Genomic DNA, 19190 nt, shown 5'->3' with positions numbered 1-19190 from the left:
AATGGAAATCATCTCTTTTGCAAACAATTTTCAACCATTGGATAACGACTTTGCAAGCTGTTTAAAAAATCTCTTCCTTGAAGAATTCGTAATTGGGCAATTACATTTAAGTCGAAAATTATAGTTATATCCTTTCACAAGAATTACCAAAGTAATCCTGATGACTTTTGCTGTTGGTATTTCTTTGTACGTAAGGGCCACTGACCTCTCGTAATTACTTAAAGTACCTCGTATAAAGTAGAATAGACATAGAATATTTATAAAATAGTTGAACGAGTCTTGGTATTAGTCTTATACATATCACGTGATATTCTATTGATGTAGTACATTTTTATTTTTATGATAAACAGCGCTTTATATAATAATGCGCAGTAAATAATAGATGTCTATTAACACACTTGGCTGAGTTTATATAAAAATGCATTTATCGATTAAGAAAGTAAAAATTACGCCTGTATTTGTTTTTACATATTATTACACATAAAATATACCCACGTTTATCTAAAACGCAGTTAATTGTTGTTGTAGTAATATTTTTTTTATTTGTTCCACAGCTTAACTATTATTTTTGCCAATCAATTTGTTTACATTCACGCGGAGTGGTTTACCTTTTACCAACAGAAACAGAGCAAGATTATATAGCACATGTGTAAAACAGAACAATACATGATGGCTATATTAGACCGGAAACAAGGTACAGCGTGTGACAAATATATATTTTAATATATAGATCCAGCAGATGCATATGTATCGGAAAATCGTCTCAGGATTAACAATGAGAGTTGGACCTAGATGCACTGTAAAGATAATTACTGGTATTGTATGGTTAAACCAGAATTATATTACATCAGATCTGGACTCATTTCCAACAAAAGGTGTCTTGTAACAACGAGAGAAATGTGGTTACAAACAAGTTTGATTGAGGCACCATAAAAGGTTATTAATAGCTCTCCAACCGATGAAGCCTTAACTTAATGTTTTCTGTCATTTTCAGCATTGTCTAGAAACTCCGTCGACCTGGGTAAGTATAATCCTATCAATCGGAGGCATTGTCAGACTGTGGTCATCAATTTATGTATGATTGTCGGGTCTGACTTTAAACCTATTGAATCAAGACTCCTATGAGCAATTTTGTAGCTAGTACATTTTTTCAAAAGTAGTACTGAACTATTAAACAGTTCTTAGTAGTAAACGATCTACCTTTAAAGTAGTATTACACTTATTAACATTCTCTAGGTAAAACCGTTTAAGTCCTTCTATCTAAACTCCAACAAGACGCCTTCTCAATATGTTTCGCGATTACATTTCTAATAGAAAATGTGTTGTCATTTCCGGTGTTCAATCCGACACTGTTTCAATAACTGCTGGTGTTCCACAAGGATCGATTTTGGGGCACTCTTATTTCTTGTCTATATTAACGACATTGTCAATGATATCAAATCCACCATTAAGCTTTTTGCAGATGATACTACCTTATATATTGCTGCTATCACTCTTAATTCCGATCTGCACAAAATAAACGAATGGGCTAAACGTTGGCTTGTCACTTTCAATCCATCAAAAACCGAATCACTTCTCATCTCACGAAAACAAAACAGGCCATACCACCCACCTCTCTTCATGAACAACGTCCCAATTCAGGAAGTCGAAAATCATAAGCACCTTGGAATCACACTATCATCGAAAGCAAACTGACATGAACACATAAACACCATCAAAAGAAGGCATGGCAACGAACCAGTATCATGAGGCAATTCAAGTTTACACTAGATCGAAAATCCTTGGAAATTATGTTTAAAACATTCATCAGGCCCATCCTTGAATATGCTGACATTGTGTGGGACAACATAACTCAAACTAAAACTGAAGATCTAGAACGAATCCAAACTGAAGCAGCTAGAATAATATCAGGTGCAACACAGTTGGTGTCGCTAAATAATCTCTACAGGGAAACTGGTCTCCAACCCCTTAAATATAGACGCGAAAAACACAAACTTTGTCTACTTTTTTAAATGCATCACTTGCACCTTCTTATTTAAAGGACATGATGCCATCATTTGTTGGTGATGTAACGACATACAGATTAAGAAACGCTCGCAACATACGCAATATTCAGTGAAACTATCAACAATTCGCCTCATCCTTTCTTCCTTCAACAATATCGTTATGGAATTCTATGTCCGATTCAACTAGAGAAACACAATCGCTTTGTTTTTGTAAGCATGCACTTAATAAAAAATAACCCGGTCGTTTCAGACCAATTTTATTTTGGAACCAGCCAACATATCCATTCAACACGCACGACTTCGCTTGCACTGTAGTTCTTTACATGGACATCTGTTTTCAAAGATGATCATTGACAGTCCTGTATGTGTCTGTGGAAAATCGAAGATTCATGTCTCTATTTTCTAACTTGTCGACTATTTGTCGACCAGAGAATTGCATTGCTTACTAGCCTCAGACCTCAATTTAATGTCACATTGCAACTTTTGCTATTTGGCGATAAAAATGCCACATCAGATGTTAACAAGACTATTTTTCAACATGTACACACATACACATCTAGTACAAAACGCTTTAAGCGCTAACACATAACAATTACGAACATTCCCACAATCTCTGAGTACTGTGAGTGACTAGCCCCCCCCCTTTTTTTCTCCTCCAACTCCTTTTCTCTTTTCTATCATTACTATCACCCCCGCCCACTACCCCCCAGCTACCCTAACCTCCGTGTATATTTCCTAGCCCACTTTTGTAAGTAATTATATTTCTCTAAATATATCATCTGACCTCCATAACATGGCGTAATACTCATATTGTACCAGTTATTTTTGTATATTCCGTACCAGCAGTAGTGTATCAAATAATTCCTGAATAGTTTTTAATAATTTGTACTCACCATACCTCTACCAATGAAAACAGAAGAGAGACTTAGTAAAACCAATTATGGTTAACTGTTCATGCGTTTCTTTCTCTCCATATATTGTATGTATGCAGTTCTGTATTTTCAAATGCTTATTTATTGTGTTCAATATTTTCTGAAATAAATACTGGTTAAACCAAAAGCCGTCCTAGAGTTGTTAATGAAACGGCCATAGATCTGTTATCAGGTTGTTTTAAATTAACCTACTATTTCAAACATTGTTATTTTATGGCACGTCATTTTTGTCTGCTATAATGAATAAAATCACCTATTTTTTCTTGAACATGTATTATCCAAACAATTGGCATTACGCCTTCTGAAGGCATTGGCCATGTTATACATATCGGGTAAAATTTGGTAGCATTGGCATAAGTCGTCACTCGCCGTAACAGATCGTGACGAAGTTAGGACGTATTTACCCTGTACCAGATGTTGATATTTATAGTAACGGACGGTTATTTCTTTGATATTAATCGTTCAGTAATAGAAGTTTACATCGCAGTATTTGGAAACTTGAGCATTATCTAACATATCATCATATATGTACATATCCGTTTACCTTTAAAATATGCTAATTTTTAAAGTAAACTTATGAGGAAAGGTTTTTTCCTTGTTTAGGGCTCGTATCTATAACCTCGGGGATACTAACAAAACTGATTTGTATGGTGAAGATCTCGTCAAGACTCGTAAAAGGCCGGACCGTCTGCAATCAACAGTATTCAACAACTACATACAATTCATGCCTACACCTCTGACCATTGAAGTGCAAAACGTTCAGTACTTGAACATTTAGATTTTTACGTTGAAGTTTTCTGCTAGTAGACACTCAGAAGTCTGTCATTTATTTAAGGCATGAACACGATTGAATTTAACATAGTCAACAACTAGTTATGAAGCGTGTTCACATGCTATTAACTTCCACCGGTATTATGGATCCTCACAGCTTAAACAGGCATTTGTCTAGGGGTGTTATGAATTCAGTGTTTTAATGTAAGCACGTCTTTGCACTAAAATGAATTGCTTCTGATTACTCGACAGTGTTGTGCAGTTCTTAAACTGTCAGAGGGTTAAACGTAAATGGTTTTCCCTTTTTGTTGATGGATTACATAATATAGTAGTTTTAATGATATTCTGAAAATTTCCGGAAGAGCCCAGTTGTCAAACATTCAAAGATAAGACCCTGTTTCAAGGCAGACTGTAATGGCCCAAAATACACTGAATGGGCTACACAGACGTACAAACACCAGAAACAGACTACAGCCCACATCAAAATAGTGTCTCAATAAGCCACCCTTTATTGTATTTTTCTACAGATTTTGTCCGAGATAAAGGGATCTAGAGGGCAAAATCAAAGTACAATATATTTTTTTAAAACAAAACGGGGTAAATCGTAGTCGAAACTGATTTTTCGAATATTAATCTTAAACAATTAAATCACTGTTTACACTTCTAAGTAAAGATTAAACATAATTAACAGTATCATCTTCATTGTCAATGCCTATTTCAGTAGTCCAACACTTGCCTCAGACTTTTGCATTGACTTTTGTTTGGTTGAATATATCATTAAAGATAGTGTTTCTATTTGTTAACAAGCAAATATACGATCGCAAAATGACCCGCACCGTCTAAGATTTCGGATTTAATCGGAATTTCTCCTCGATACTTGAAGAGCCTTGCATGATCTTTACTATAAGACAACCCAAGACAACATTTACAATCCAATAAATTTTTCGAATTATGTGTTCGGATATAAATGTAAAGGCCACATATTAATGCCTAGCAATTACAAGTTCATGCTGGGAGGAGGTTATAAAGAACATGTAGTAGTAATTACCAAACAAATGGAATCGCGGGGACTACGAGGAACGTTTTTATAGATAGGGGCAACAGCGGCGCCATACCGTTATAGCCTGTGTCTCGGGAGAAATGACTTTTTAGTCCAGCAATTTTCCCCCATTTGAATACACACACGCTTGGAGCTGTGAACCAGTCTTGAATTGCCTCTGTGAACTCGTGATTTTTTATACTCTTTGTACACTTTGTGCACTTTACGTCTCTAAACGACGTCTGCGTAGGGACGACATGATGTAGGAATTTGACTAAAGGTCACAAGGTAGTGCCTTTGGTTGGTTTAGCAAATCATTGAGAAAATTGCGCTGTATCAACTATTCTGTAACCAGTGATCGTGCCGCAACCTGATACTGCGCGTTTCGGTCCATGTGGTTGAACTTAGAAAGCAATGCCGTCGCCATCAACCCGTTCTTGGGTCAAAACATGTGATATCCAGGGTGCGAACCTTGTGCATGTTTTATTATTTTATATTTTATAAGCAGATGTACCGCTGACAACTGATCACTGATATGTACGCTATCTCTTTTACTGTACTACGGGTACCTGCTCTACTATGGATTTGACAATATCTTTGCCAAGGATACCAATCTTAGTAAATATTGCTGAGTTATTAAGTTATGAAGGGATTTTTAGAAAATAGGTCTTTAATTATATTCTATGATTTCAGCGAATAAATAATATTGCCCTTAAACAATGGCAGAGTTTCCTACTGGACCTAAATATAGGTTAGACTAAATTTATACTATTACAAACGATAAGGACGAATGCCGACATAATTGTTTGTCTCATAAGCCTTTTGTGTATCTCATTTACATGACGTATTTCATCTTTTAATAATGTAATATATATCTAATTAATTAGGCATTAAGTGCATTTGATAAAAAAGAACGAAATATTTTGCAATGTAATACTGAAATTCAGAAACAATATGTTTCTGTTAATATCAAAAGTGAAAACCCCCTTTTATAAAAGTATTGAAATACTAGTATTGTGAATACATGTTGAGAGTGTAAAAGAAGTTTTCTGATGAAGTAGAGACCTGCATAAAATAGGGTGAAATGTAGTTGTATAATAAGTCTTTGGACTAGTTTGAACATCTCCTTACAGTATTGATATCATCATACGCCCATGGGTAACACAACCGTTACTGCCTTTGTTCCGTGATATTGTTAATGGCTTTCTTGAAATTATTGGGTAGTATTTTTTAAAGAAAGTTGAATCCTCAAAAATTATTAGAAATTCAAATGTTTTAAAACCATGCTTGTCGCACCCTGTTTTTATCTGGAACAAAATAATAAAGTAATACAGTCAAACCTTAAAGCTAGTGTTCAGGAATTTAGCTCAGAATTGTCTTCACAACGTTTAGTTCTACGGTCTTAACATTACCTTTTAAACAAAACGTTTCACACGCATACAAATGCTCGAATGAAAATTCGATGTTATACCATATATTCGAACTGTCTGGCTTTGTTGTACGAACTTCCCGGTAAAGCATACACCAATTTTCTGCTAAATATCCTGAAATACCCGAGAACGTCAAATGTAAACATCGAAGCATAGTCATACATCGTTTAAACGATCATCTACAAGCGTACCAGACAGTTCTTTGACAGGGTTAATAATTGATAAACCATGAACCCTTCATTGAATGGCGACCATTGGAATTTGGTCAATGTATTCATGTCCTGCCCAAGTAAAACGAGTAGTTATGCATAACAATTATTATTTGAAACATGAATGCATTCATGCCAATATATATAAATGTTTATGAAATTCTAGCAATGAAATACGAGTAAATGAAACTCTTTAATAAATCTTCGATATTTCTCCATAACCCGGCGAAGAAACGATAATTCACGTCATCTGCGATAAAAAGTTTGCGTGAGGCAATGATAAGGTATTATGGAAATTAGAATGTTGTAATCAACATGTCTTAAGCATTGAAACACACTCGTTTTATTTCCATTGAAAAATAAAAAAATAAAAAAAATAAAAGTGAAATTTTAAAATTAGGAAAACCTATAAATACAGCACCCAACCATTCTAAGAAATAACGCTCAGCCAAATCTTGCTGTAATACTCGCGAAGATAAATAATAAAGAAAACGAAATTGGAGGCTTCAAAAGGAAATTAATAGCCCACCCACAAACGAAACCTGATCGTAATGTTTTCTGTCATTTTGCAGCACACTCCTGAAAACAAATAGCTCCATCGACAGGGGCAAGTATTATCATATCAATCTCGGGATTCATTAATTCCGTCTGTATTTGATAAAAACCGTAGTAACAGACGTCTATTTCTCGGAGATTAAGTTAAAGAATGTTATCAAAATGTTGCGGAATTGACAATTGCTAGAAAAATTGTAATTTCGTAGCGTTTTAGCATTTGTGTCATATGAATATTTTCGAAAACATCGTGCCGGTTCTGAATAACATGCGCAATTCGGTTAGGAGTACAGACGTCATTTAACTGTTAATTTAATATAATTCTCAATACTCTTGTTGTTTGGTCTCTTTATCTCCATACTTCTGCAAGCCACTAGTGTCGACCGTAGGATTATTAAAATAAACAAAATCAGTAAATAAATACAATCAGACATACTAACAGCTCAAATTCCATTCCTTATATGAACGTTTTTTGGGCAATTGCGGACGGACACCACACACTTTAACTAACCGAACTGCGTTCATACCCCGATAATGACATCAATCACGCAATTTATTCCTTAATAAAACTCAATTTTATTAGCTTGGCTATATCCTTATGACTGTTTATGATATTGTATGTAACTTAATGCACCAATATCACGAAAAATAATTTCAGTCTCAATCTCAATCTCAACTCAATACACCACATTAAAGCATAGTATTATTCAAAATCTGGTATGTTTGTATACTTTTTGAAAATGTATTTTCTCATAGAATATGTTTTCGAACGATTTCGTTCTATATTTCAAAGAAAACTAATTCAATAGCAAAAAATATACTTGAGTAATTGTTAAAAGGCAAAAGAATTGTACTCAAGTACAATTTTGGCTGTAGAATAGTTTTCCCTTGGAATCTAGACCCAAGATTTTAATCCACATATTCAATGATAGAGTGCAGTTTTAAAATATATAAACTCATATTTTTCTTTCAATAAATTTTGATGTTTTAATGGTAAAATGAGTTGAAATTGAGTTTGAGATTTGACTTAAGTATTTCGTGATATCGGGGCGTGCTGACACATGAAATGCACATGTGTGTGACAGAACGAATACCCTTTGCCTCAAGATTTGTTGGATATTGTCCCCCCTCTTTTTGACTGAGGTGAGTGTAGGCATTAACTATGGTCTTCATCTAGATGCACTGTTATCATTAAACGGTTCTTTTGTTGCTGCAGTGTTATTTTCGAACTCTTCACTCAGCGCCACACCGACGTTTCATATACACGTTTAAGGCGTTGTATGTAAGTGGTTAAAAATTGCTTTATAGTATAGCCAGGACATCGATATTTATATAAATATACAATTTACGAAGGCATTAATTGGGTGTTTTTTTATGATTACTTCGTTTGAATTAGTTTGTGAATCATACAATTATTACGAGACTGCATGAATACCTAGTTTTAAACATGGGATATGTCGGACAACTGTCAATGCGATTATGGTTCCTTTGATGCGTTATCACTCTTGCCCAGTTTGCAGGTGATCAGGTCATTGTGTCATTGAAGGAAATTACTTGTTTAGTTTATATGTTTTGTTTTACTTCATTGTTTATAGGCTTGCTTCGATTTAGCTTTAATTTTGGAATTATTTGCAAAAGTTGGCAATTGAGTTTTAGTTCTAAATAATTAGTTTAAATCCAAACTTGACCCCGTTTTGCTGATCGCTCAAAAGAGGTTCCCTCAGCATTTTAGGTAATTATTGGATATTGCACCACATTCGCATTTTTTTTTAAAAAAAACACGAGCGCAAAGGCTACTGGGCAGTTGTTGCCTAATTCCGGATCAATTTTGAAATTTTCTTAAAATATTGTCATAATTGCTGAACATAAGTGCATGAAATTTTAATAGAAAAATGTTTGGTCCTATATCAACCAAATGGAAAAAAGAATAAAAGAAAAAAAACAATTAATTATAATATAATATTCAGTACGAAATAAAGGCATAAACGACGTCCGAAAACCTGCATTCAGTGCCTAAATATTCGGATTTTTTTTTTCAAAAAACAAAGTAAACATTATCAAGTCAATATACAAATATTTAAATGCTTCTTTAATGAACATCATGTATTAAATATTACCATGTATATACATTTTATACTTCTCTAAAGTATTTGTATGTGTATTTTCGGCGTATCCGAACTACTAATTTGTCCGAATTTGCAAAATTTTTAAAGTACGAATCTGATTCATTTTTGCATCGTTTTCATATCAAATGCTGCACAACACAAAACAATGACATCGTCAATTTATTTACTTTATATGCAATTGGCATTGTATTTTGTGATTGACGCTAAGTCATAAATATCGTATAGTAGGTCTAGTGTTTAGTGTTTTTAACTCTGTCGAACTTCAATATAAAAACTCGCACTGTGTGACGTCATCCCCCACGTGACTATATATTGACATTTAGGAAAGCGAAAGTTTAGAGGTATTTATTTTGGGGTTATACTCGAATAGCTGCACTTTTGTGTTGTTTCTGTTGCTATGGAGGTCAGTTGCGTAGACTCATTCTGATCACGGTAGCCGAAACGCTTTTTAAACGATTTCCGAATATTTAGGCAAATCCGGAATTAGGCAACTGCCCAGTAAAGAGATTCAGTTACTGTTTTGTACTATATTTCCAAAAAACAATTTTCAATAAGTATCGTGCGTATAAGTGAAAGTCGTTTTTATTTATCCTCTCGCTACTTATTGCACGCTTAAGCTGTGCATAACTGGTTGACGTCCATTAGTTAATGTACAGACGAAAATCAAAATAAAACACAGTCAAAGTGGTCGTACGTATGCATATATAGCATGTCTGAGGTGTTCGAACATTACGTGTATCTTGTTCAGTGTCTTGCACGCCTGGTAAGTATTTTACTTTGAAAATTGGGTCTTTGTTTTAAATAAGGCTTCTTGCCTTGCCGTGTAGTTTACATTATATTGCTAAAACGCCCATATCAGCTTAAATATGATATCATGAATATGTCGAACGTATATACACAGTGACTTTCACAAAATAAACCAATCCGCCGGTTTGGAAATAGTTGCATTTCAACTGTTTCAAATGACTCTTTAATAGTCTAACACTTTTTCCGTCGTTTGAAAAACACAAGCAATATTTATGCAAAAAGCTGCAGAAACAAGCTCAGTAGCAAAAAGTTTAAACATAAACCCGGTTTAATGGCACTGGGTAAACGCCAAAGACATAGAACATAAAATCACAAACAAGACCACAATCAAGGTCAAATGACATATAGGATTTGTTGCGAGTCGTCATATACAAAACAATTTCATTCAACGACTTCGAGATATTTGTTGGTAAGTAAGTCTGTGGCGAGCTTACTAACATATTACGTTGATGAGTTTTATTGATAAATCATTTGATGAAATATGTCAGATTCTTTTTATCACATCCTTTTTCCTGTAAGATATAGTAAAAACAACAATATGCTTCACCTTCTCGGTTGATCCGAGTACCACTAGTAATGCCACTTTTCACCACTTTGCCGCTATTCATGCATTGCACAAATGTAGAACCCATATTAAGCTTAAACTACAGATACATCCGATTGTTTTAATTATGTTTAATATGACGACCTATCTGTTTCACCTGCGCTGAGAAACCACAAACAATTTAGAATCACAACATAAATGTTTATGCAAAAAGCTACAGAAACAAGCTCAGTAGCAAAAAGTTAAAACATAAGCCCGGTTCAATGGCACTGGGTAAACGCCAAAGACATAGAACATAAAATCACAAACAAGAAACATAGAAGAACAACACAAACTCCGAAAAATGTTTGCTTTCTGTTATTAGTGACATCAATCACACCCAGTCAGACAATGTTTTCAAATATCATAATTTTATACAGAAAGTGGAACACATCAGGTTTGCCTCTTATGAATGTAATGAAAATCAACTATTACATTTAAATGATTTTTTAGTATAAAACACATTGACAAATAATTGTATTACTTGCTGGATCATATCAAATGTTTTTCGTAATAAACTGTTTACAAACTGCGGAGTGATATTTAAATAAAGATGTTAAAGTGTTAGAAAGAGCTTAATAGTTATATAACACCAAAAACAAGGTAAAGCATGTGACAAACGAACAATATTTGTGAATATAATTTTGATGACTGTTGGAATATAGATGTTCTCATTTACGAAGCAAACGTTGGTGCATACTAATTAAAGATTCATTTCATTTTTTCTATGAATCTACAGGTACAATGTAATTAGAAACTGATTTTGTTTTTGTTTGAACTGTAGGGATACAATTGTGTCTAGTGTTTTAATTGGATTCACTAATTGCCAATGCAATTTGTATCATAGACAGTTTTGATAGACTCAATTATATTTGCAAAACGCAAATAACTAAGTACATTCCTGAACCATAATTACTAGTATTGTTTCCCAAATCTGCTAATAGGCAGTCATACAGTGCTATTTATTTAAATGACACAATGAATACATTGTCCGACAAACATGTCCTTGGCATACCCAAGGACACAAGCAATGATGACACCGATGTAATCGTTTATGTTTGTTTACTCTGCCTGTATCGAGGATGAAACCGATTCATGAGCGTCCAATACTTATCCAAAAACTCAATATACATTGAAGTATACAGGGTCAACTAGCATGTCATAATAATTATATATTTTCTCTTAAGGTTGTGCTATCTGTTTTCTCAAGTTTTATCGTTTTACCTTTTGTTTTGTTTCCAACCACGCACGTCTTACTTCTAATAACACGAGTAAAGTCATGAGAGACGTTCAAATTGTTTGATGTCTTTCATGTCAAAACGATTTTGTTTATCTTTTCTTATTCGCAAACGATTGGCATTTTAGATTTCCCCTGTTCATTCTCGATTTACTTTGATTGATGTAGGAAGAGAAGCCAATTACCTTAATGTATATTGGCATCTTTTGCTTATCTGTCCAGACAAAGGACGTAAGATTGTTGTGCGATTCGCCAAATAGTTTACCATTTAAGTGAATTTACTGCAAGCAACCTATCATTTGAAAAAATGACTTAATGAATAGAGTTTCCATTCCACAATACTAAACATTGTTCTAGGGACCAAAATAGAGGTATATTAGGTCAATCTCTGATTCATGCAATAAACGCGCGCAAAGAACATATATTTAATTGGAAATCAAACATTTCAATGTAAAAAGAAAATGAACAACTAAATATACCTTAAGGTCAAACCCTACAAAAAAGAATCATTATACTTGTTCATAATCATACAATGAAAAAATACTTGGACAAGCCCAGTTGTCGAAAATTCTAAAATAAGCCCAATGAAAATAAATCTCCTTGTTGATACCCGGAGAGAAAAGCAATTACCGAACGATAATATTGGAGCGTTAAAGATGCACTATTACTCCCAAATAAAATTTACCATATTTAATATAATTGTTTTATTTTACCCAAAAGGATTAATAAATGTCAAAATAAATGGTTTATATGAAGGATATTGTGTTTAATTTGAAAGAAAGGTGCAGAAAACATGGTATTTCTACCCTATGAGACAATTGTAGATCACAGTAAATCTTTTAGCACTCACCAATCATTTAATATTTTTGCGTTTTCAGCTATTAAAAACAAGGTTACAATCTTTTTATCAGTAATTAATATTTTCAATAACTGCATTATTTAGTTTGTGGTTTAAGGTTTGTCACTTAAAATTTATGTTTGTTATCAAGTATATTTATTGATTTTGAATAAGAGTGTCACTTTAAAAAACGGAATTAATAGGCTAGCAACTAATGAAACCATAACGTAGTTATTTTTGTCATTTTCTCAGCATTTTGTTTTGGTGATTTTCCATTTATAAACTGCCTGTAGAAGTAACTGAAACTCGCAAGACAAATATATTTTTTCAGAGCCCTTGCAAATTACTGAAATCAAGATATTTTTGAATTGACAACTACATTGTCATTTTCCGGCATGTCAGCATTTTACCCAAGGGATTAAAATATGCATGCATTGTTTAAATAACTAGCACTGTTTTGCTGACATACGTCATTTAAATTCTTTTTTTTTCAATGGAGGCATTACCATTGTTTCGAAATTCAATTCTCTCATGAATATTCTTAACTATATTATGAGTGTATTTTTCTTTTTGAAAGTTTTTTTGTGCTCCCCAGAATACCTTTGAAGCATTTTACCATATAAATGTTGATTCTCGATCTATTCGACAACTTTTAAGATATGGTGTAATACAGCCGACCTTGACCTTCTTTATCAATAGTCAAACTATGTTTTAGAAATTCGATAAGTGTAGCTTATTTATACTCGCACTCGGGCCTTGCCCATTCGGCGAGTGCTCCGTTAAAATTGTAAGTCCTTTAAGGTGTTTGGTGCATAATGCGCAGACAGAATGTAATCCTGGTTAGAGCTACCCTGGTTCTTTAACGTGCACCAGTGTATAACTCTGTCACACACGACCCCAATTTAACGTCCCTCCCGGAAGACGATTTGTATTTTTAGTGATGCGACGGGGAATCAAGCCTGCGACCCCTGGAGTGATAGTCAAGTGTGTTACCACTAGACCACGCATTCGCCAGTAATCAATACATCACACACGTTTTTATATTAACGTCAGGGATGATAGCGAACAGGTCAAAAGTCGCACCCTATATATATGTTATGCCAAAGGAGTTGCGAAAATATACGCACTATGTCAATGCCAAGAATACAACATCATGTATAATAAAAAAATAAAAAGAGTTTAATAGGCATATTTGGACATTTTTTTTTTATTCTATAAGTTATTATAATCATTCTATACTTATTGTGTTTTAATTGATAATTACTGGACATATTTTTATTCAAGAACAGGAATATTGCAAAAGTAGAACCAGATGTGTCTTTAATATAATCTCAGTTGGTGTGATAACATTTGCATATTGGTTGATTTTCAAGCTTCCGTCGGTGCTTATATAAACTTAAATATAAATGCTGGTGGAATATTTGGATAGGGAAATAAAACAATGAAAACTACAGGGGCCAACCCAGTACCCACATAATTTACAAGCATACTGTCAAAGGCCAACGAGACACACACGACGTACAAAACAACACAGACTAACCACTTACAACACAATACTAACATACCAAACTTGAATTGAAAAAATATGTTTGAGCAAATGTTGGATTGCCGCCTTTGAACAGTCGATGAAACGTACCCCAACAGTTATTTTTAATAATTGCAAACCTCAAAATTAAATCCTAATCGGAGTCGGCAAAAAGTCACGTTATCTTATGAATTTGTTGTGTTTCTTTTCATATTTGCAAATATTAAATACCATAAGCACTTTTTAATATTTAAACTTAGAATGAGAACTTACCAGTGTTGCACGCAGTTAGATAATATTATACAAAATCACTATTTTCGATGTATGCTGCACGCAATTTAATAACTCCAAACAATATGACTATTTTTGATGTATGTTGCAGGCAGTTTGATAACATTACACAATATGACTATTTTCGATGTCTGACCCTGTAAAACCTGTTTCCATTTAATACAAAATCCATCTAACTTCTATTTTACTAAAAACAATTAGTTTGAATCATAATTATTTTCATAGAAGTATGTGTATACTTTTACGGAGAATATTAAAATACAATAAAGACTTCACGCCCGGTCGCCAACAACTTTACAATCATCTTTCTAAGCGCACAATGATCATAAACACTAGCCAATCAACATAAGACGTAGGAGGGTCATACTGGTTTACAAATCAGAAGGCAACTTACACGAGGCGTTCTTCTTGTCTACTTGTTCAGTGCGTGCATATTGACATTCAAATACTTGGATGACGTCGTTTTGACTACCCTGGTTATGCATTTATTACCACAAAGGGAATTTATTCACGTCCAATGATAAAAGTAGCACGTCTCATTAAAACACCGATGTCCCATTTTCGTGTTTCTAGACTGCAATCTAATTGCAAATGAACTCGGTTGGAATAACATTCAAATTTACCAAGTGTTTTTACCAGAAATAACCGGAAGAGCTTTGTGTGGCTAAAAACCATTTGCATATCTCACTAACGCGATATTATGTGTCAATATTATGTGAACCATAATGTACCTGTTAGCTTCCGATTGATATAAACAGTGAACATGCTTTGTAATGAAATATCATCAATCAAAATGAATGGTTTGGTCTCCGATATACAGAAACCTTTGGTGTTGTTCTGCAAAAACAAACACACGTAGGTTTCTGTATATTCTTCTTTCATTAAGCAATATGCCATAACGCCATGTATTACTAGTAGATGCAATACATTTCGTATAAATGCCTGTATAGGGAATTATGGAAAAAAACGCTGTGGTTGTGTTAAAGTGGCATGGCCTAGTTTGACAGAACAGCGTAGTATATTTATATGAGTAACGTCCTATTTCATTTATCAATGTACTTTTTGACGTCCCTTGGTATTTCCATACATGAATACGATTGTAGACTGATTACACTTTAAATGAAAAAATAGCTTTGGAAGGCACGCAATATTTGTACAATCTGTGACGGGATAGCATGAAGTGCATCTAGATAATATATAAAACTACGATGTATCTTACGGATCATTATTTTAAATGCATGAATATGTAAAACTAATCCGGGAGAGTTTGGTATTTAAAAGCTGCATTTTAATTTGATTAAACCACACATGTCGCCTTCCTTTGTATCCTGATGAAGCAACTGGGTATAAAATAAGGCTAAACAAAACTACGAGCTGCTTTTGGAGATGTTTTTGTAAAGAACAGTTGACATAAGTATTACTCCAATAAAATACGATACCTATTTATCGGCTGAAACATGTCTCAAGGTTGCATAAAAAATGATTCAAACGATACAACGAAGAACTATATACAAATTTTCTTCAGTATTTCTCCAGATTAAACCATTTGTTTTTAATTCAAGCTAAATGCTTAAAAAGATTTAGTTTCAAAATATTTCCGGAAAAGGCATTATTTCTCCTATGCTTTGAAGTTTAATCAACTTAAGGGTGATAACTCGCATTATGGACGCATCTTTCAAACTGAAAATCAAAACATACCCACAAATAAACTACAGCCATACTGCATCCTAGGAAATAGCGATATTAATGCGATACCGAATGCTGAACATAACTCCCTAAAACGAAGGAAAGGGGCTCCTATACAATGACAAATAAAACACATAAATATAAGGTTTTAAGAATGAATTTATTATTTCAGTTACATTCATGTATGGACTGTCGGTGAAAATGGACTTATTCATGTTTAAACGTATATGCGAGATAGGTAAATATTTTCCAACATTATATGCATAAGTAAACACAACATCTATTCAAGTCATATATTAGTCTTTATAAATGTTGTTGGCCACAAACTATTAAAAAAGCGCCAAATCATATATAGTTATTCTTTACTTATACTCATTTTTGTTTAAATCATTAAAGTCAGATTAGTTTAACGTGACAGCGCATAAAAATTAAAAATAAAATGTAATTATAAAAATTTGCGCCTTTTAACACGTATAACAAGTTCAAAAGCACCGTTTCGATTTTTGCGCGGGTCTATTTTTCTTAATTCAGAATGTTCTCCAACGTTAACGGCTCTAATGGAAATGTTTTATTGACCAGCATGATTCTTCTCATTCAGAACCAAGTAGAAACGGTGAGCGTTTATTTTAAAGAAACTTGAAGGGTGTCTTAGTGACTAAAATATCAGCCATGAACTATCGTTTTAATTTTTCCCATCGACCTTGGTATGATAAAAACGGTAATGAATCAAATTGTACTGTTTTGGGTGGTTCTAGACCCTGAGTATATCAACTCCTAATTGCTTTCATTTTGTTTGCGAAAAAACATATTCCAGTAAGAAGTGTCGTTAATTATTCTAACCGTCATTATATTGTTAATGTAGTACACCCCATCAACAACAGAATGAAAGAGGACTTGCCAATATGTATGAACACAAATACCTTTAGGTCGTCTGTTGTTGTTGTGTTATTTTCTAAGAAAATAAAGGTCGAGGTATATCAACAGCCTCGTGCTATTGTCGTCGGCGTTGTTGTGTAACATTTTTACAATCGGCTACAACTATGAGTACATTCAGGATATTAAAATAAAACATTTTGCAAAGGACAATACGCACATGTTATTAACTTTGACTTCAACTGTCATTAAGTTAATGTTCCTTGTTTGACTACATAGTTGACTACATACATTTGTTAATTTTAGCTTACTTTTGAGAAAAACTGGCATACCAATTACAAATTGTGCGACCAGACATGTGCCCCTTCTGACAGAGATAGATAATAATCATGATAAAACATAAATCATCGCGCGGATGTTTGTTTATCAGCGCAGACGATTGAGTGAGACCTTGTTCCATTTCTGTTTGTTCAGTCCTCCCTCTGATGGATAATGGTTTCTTTAACTTCAATAATAGAATGATGCTGTGTTCTCATTGTTGTACTTCTTCCAATCCTTGGCGCCAGTCCATTCAATTATTTCTGAAAAAATGTTTATCATGCAAAGATCAGCAAAGAACTAGGTTGTTTTATTCAGCCGCAGAGTCATTGTGCATTGAAATATTGGGTCATTTAAACTATGACAATGCTTATTACTATTGGCCACGTAATCGTTTTACAAATAAAACTTAAAATGATTCAATTATTTTACATGTATAAATAAAGAATTATAAATAAATGGTCATTGCTTTTAAAGATGTTATCGCTTTCCACAAACAAGACATTAAAGCAAGTATTGTTTAAAATTCATGGTAGTAAATGGCAATGTATTTAGCTCAAAGTCGTCAATGAACAACCTACATTAACCAATAAGCGTACTGTTCCGTGTTGGTGCCAAGTTGTGCGTTCCAAGCTCTTAAAATGAACAGTAAGAAAGGGAACAAAGTATGATAAGTTTTAACGGTGGTATAGCGAGGTAAATAGTTTCTGGAAGTACAGTCAAACCTGACTACTGGCCTTATTATGTCAGATTCGATAAAAAATGAAATTCTTTCATATTATACTGGATCGTTACAATCTTATAATTCAATGTAATAACATCATTGACATGTATCACATAGAAACAATGTGTACTTGATTAAAATAGTTCATTAGATATTTGATGTCAATTTACATGCATTGTTTTACTTGTTTTCTAGTTAAACTTAATATGTGATGAACTAGCTTGTGTTTTGAATGTTTATTAATTTATTCTAGAGCAAAATATGTACTTGAGTATTTGCCAAAGAAACTGTTAATTGTACTCAATTGCCTTTAATAGCTGTGAAATAATATATAAGAGTAAACGATTTAAGCATCAATTCAGATGTTATGTATTGAAATGTGTATGGATTAAGAAATGGCGTAAGAATTTGGGTATTATTTGGGCAAGGCTAAAGTCCGGTTGTAGTGGTGTGAGTGATCTTGTTCACGCCTAAGCAACTGTGCTGTCCGTGATTATTTGTGCACCCTTTGTCTTCGGTCGATTGTCATTTTATACGTTCTCAAACAATTGTTTGAATTCGTTTATGATTGGCATTTTTAATTTCAATCCTTTACTTCAACGAATGCATTGACGGCTCAATATTTTAGTACTTAATGTTACAGAGAACGAAGAAAGACATAACACTTAAACTGTATAAATAGATAAAACAAACATGTGCCATGAATTCACTAGATAAGGGAAGAAAATGTTATATACATAGATCAAACAAAGTTAAAACAAACCGCTGCCTAGTTGTATCATTCCAAAACACGCTTCAAATTCAAACATACTAGGTAAAGGTTGCCTTGCCCAAGTAATTCTGGCAAGTGGCTATTTTCCCTTTTTATGTATTTTAACCGATTTTCATTTTGGATTGTATTTATAAAAGAATGTTCTTTTTTCTGAAAACATAACATATTCAAACATGATTTTCGTTAAATATTGTAATTTTATTTTATTTACCTTTTTGATATCATTCAAATTCAACGCAATGTTAAGTTTCTTTACATCAACAATTATTTAAAACATCATATGATTATTTATACATATTAAAAGTTGATCAAAATAGTTGAACAGTTCACAAACGTTCCTTGATAATGATTTGTGAATTGCATATTTTATTGGTAGTATGCATTCACTATTATTATTATCTATTATTCGATATCAATTGTATATATAGTTTATGGTCGATAAAGGACTGAAAAACTATTTAATGAATTTGA

Source organism: Mya arenaria, chromosome 6 (genome assembly GCF_026914265.1).
Source record: "Mya arenaria isolate MELC-2E11 chromosome 6, ASM2691426v1".
Lineage (NCBI taxonomy): Eukaryota > Metazoa > Mollusca > Bivalvia > Myida > Myidae > Mya > Mya arenaria.
This window is presented reverse-complemented; position numbering follows the sequence as displayed.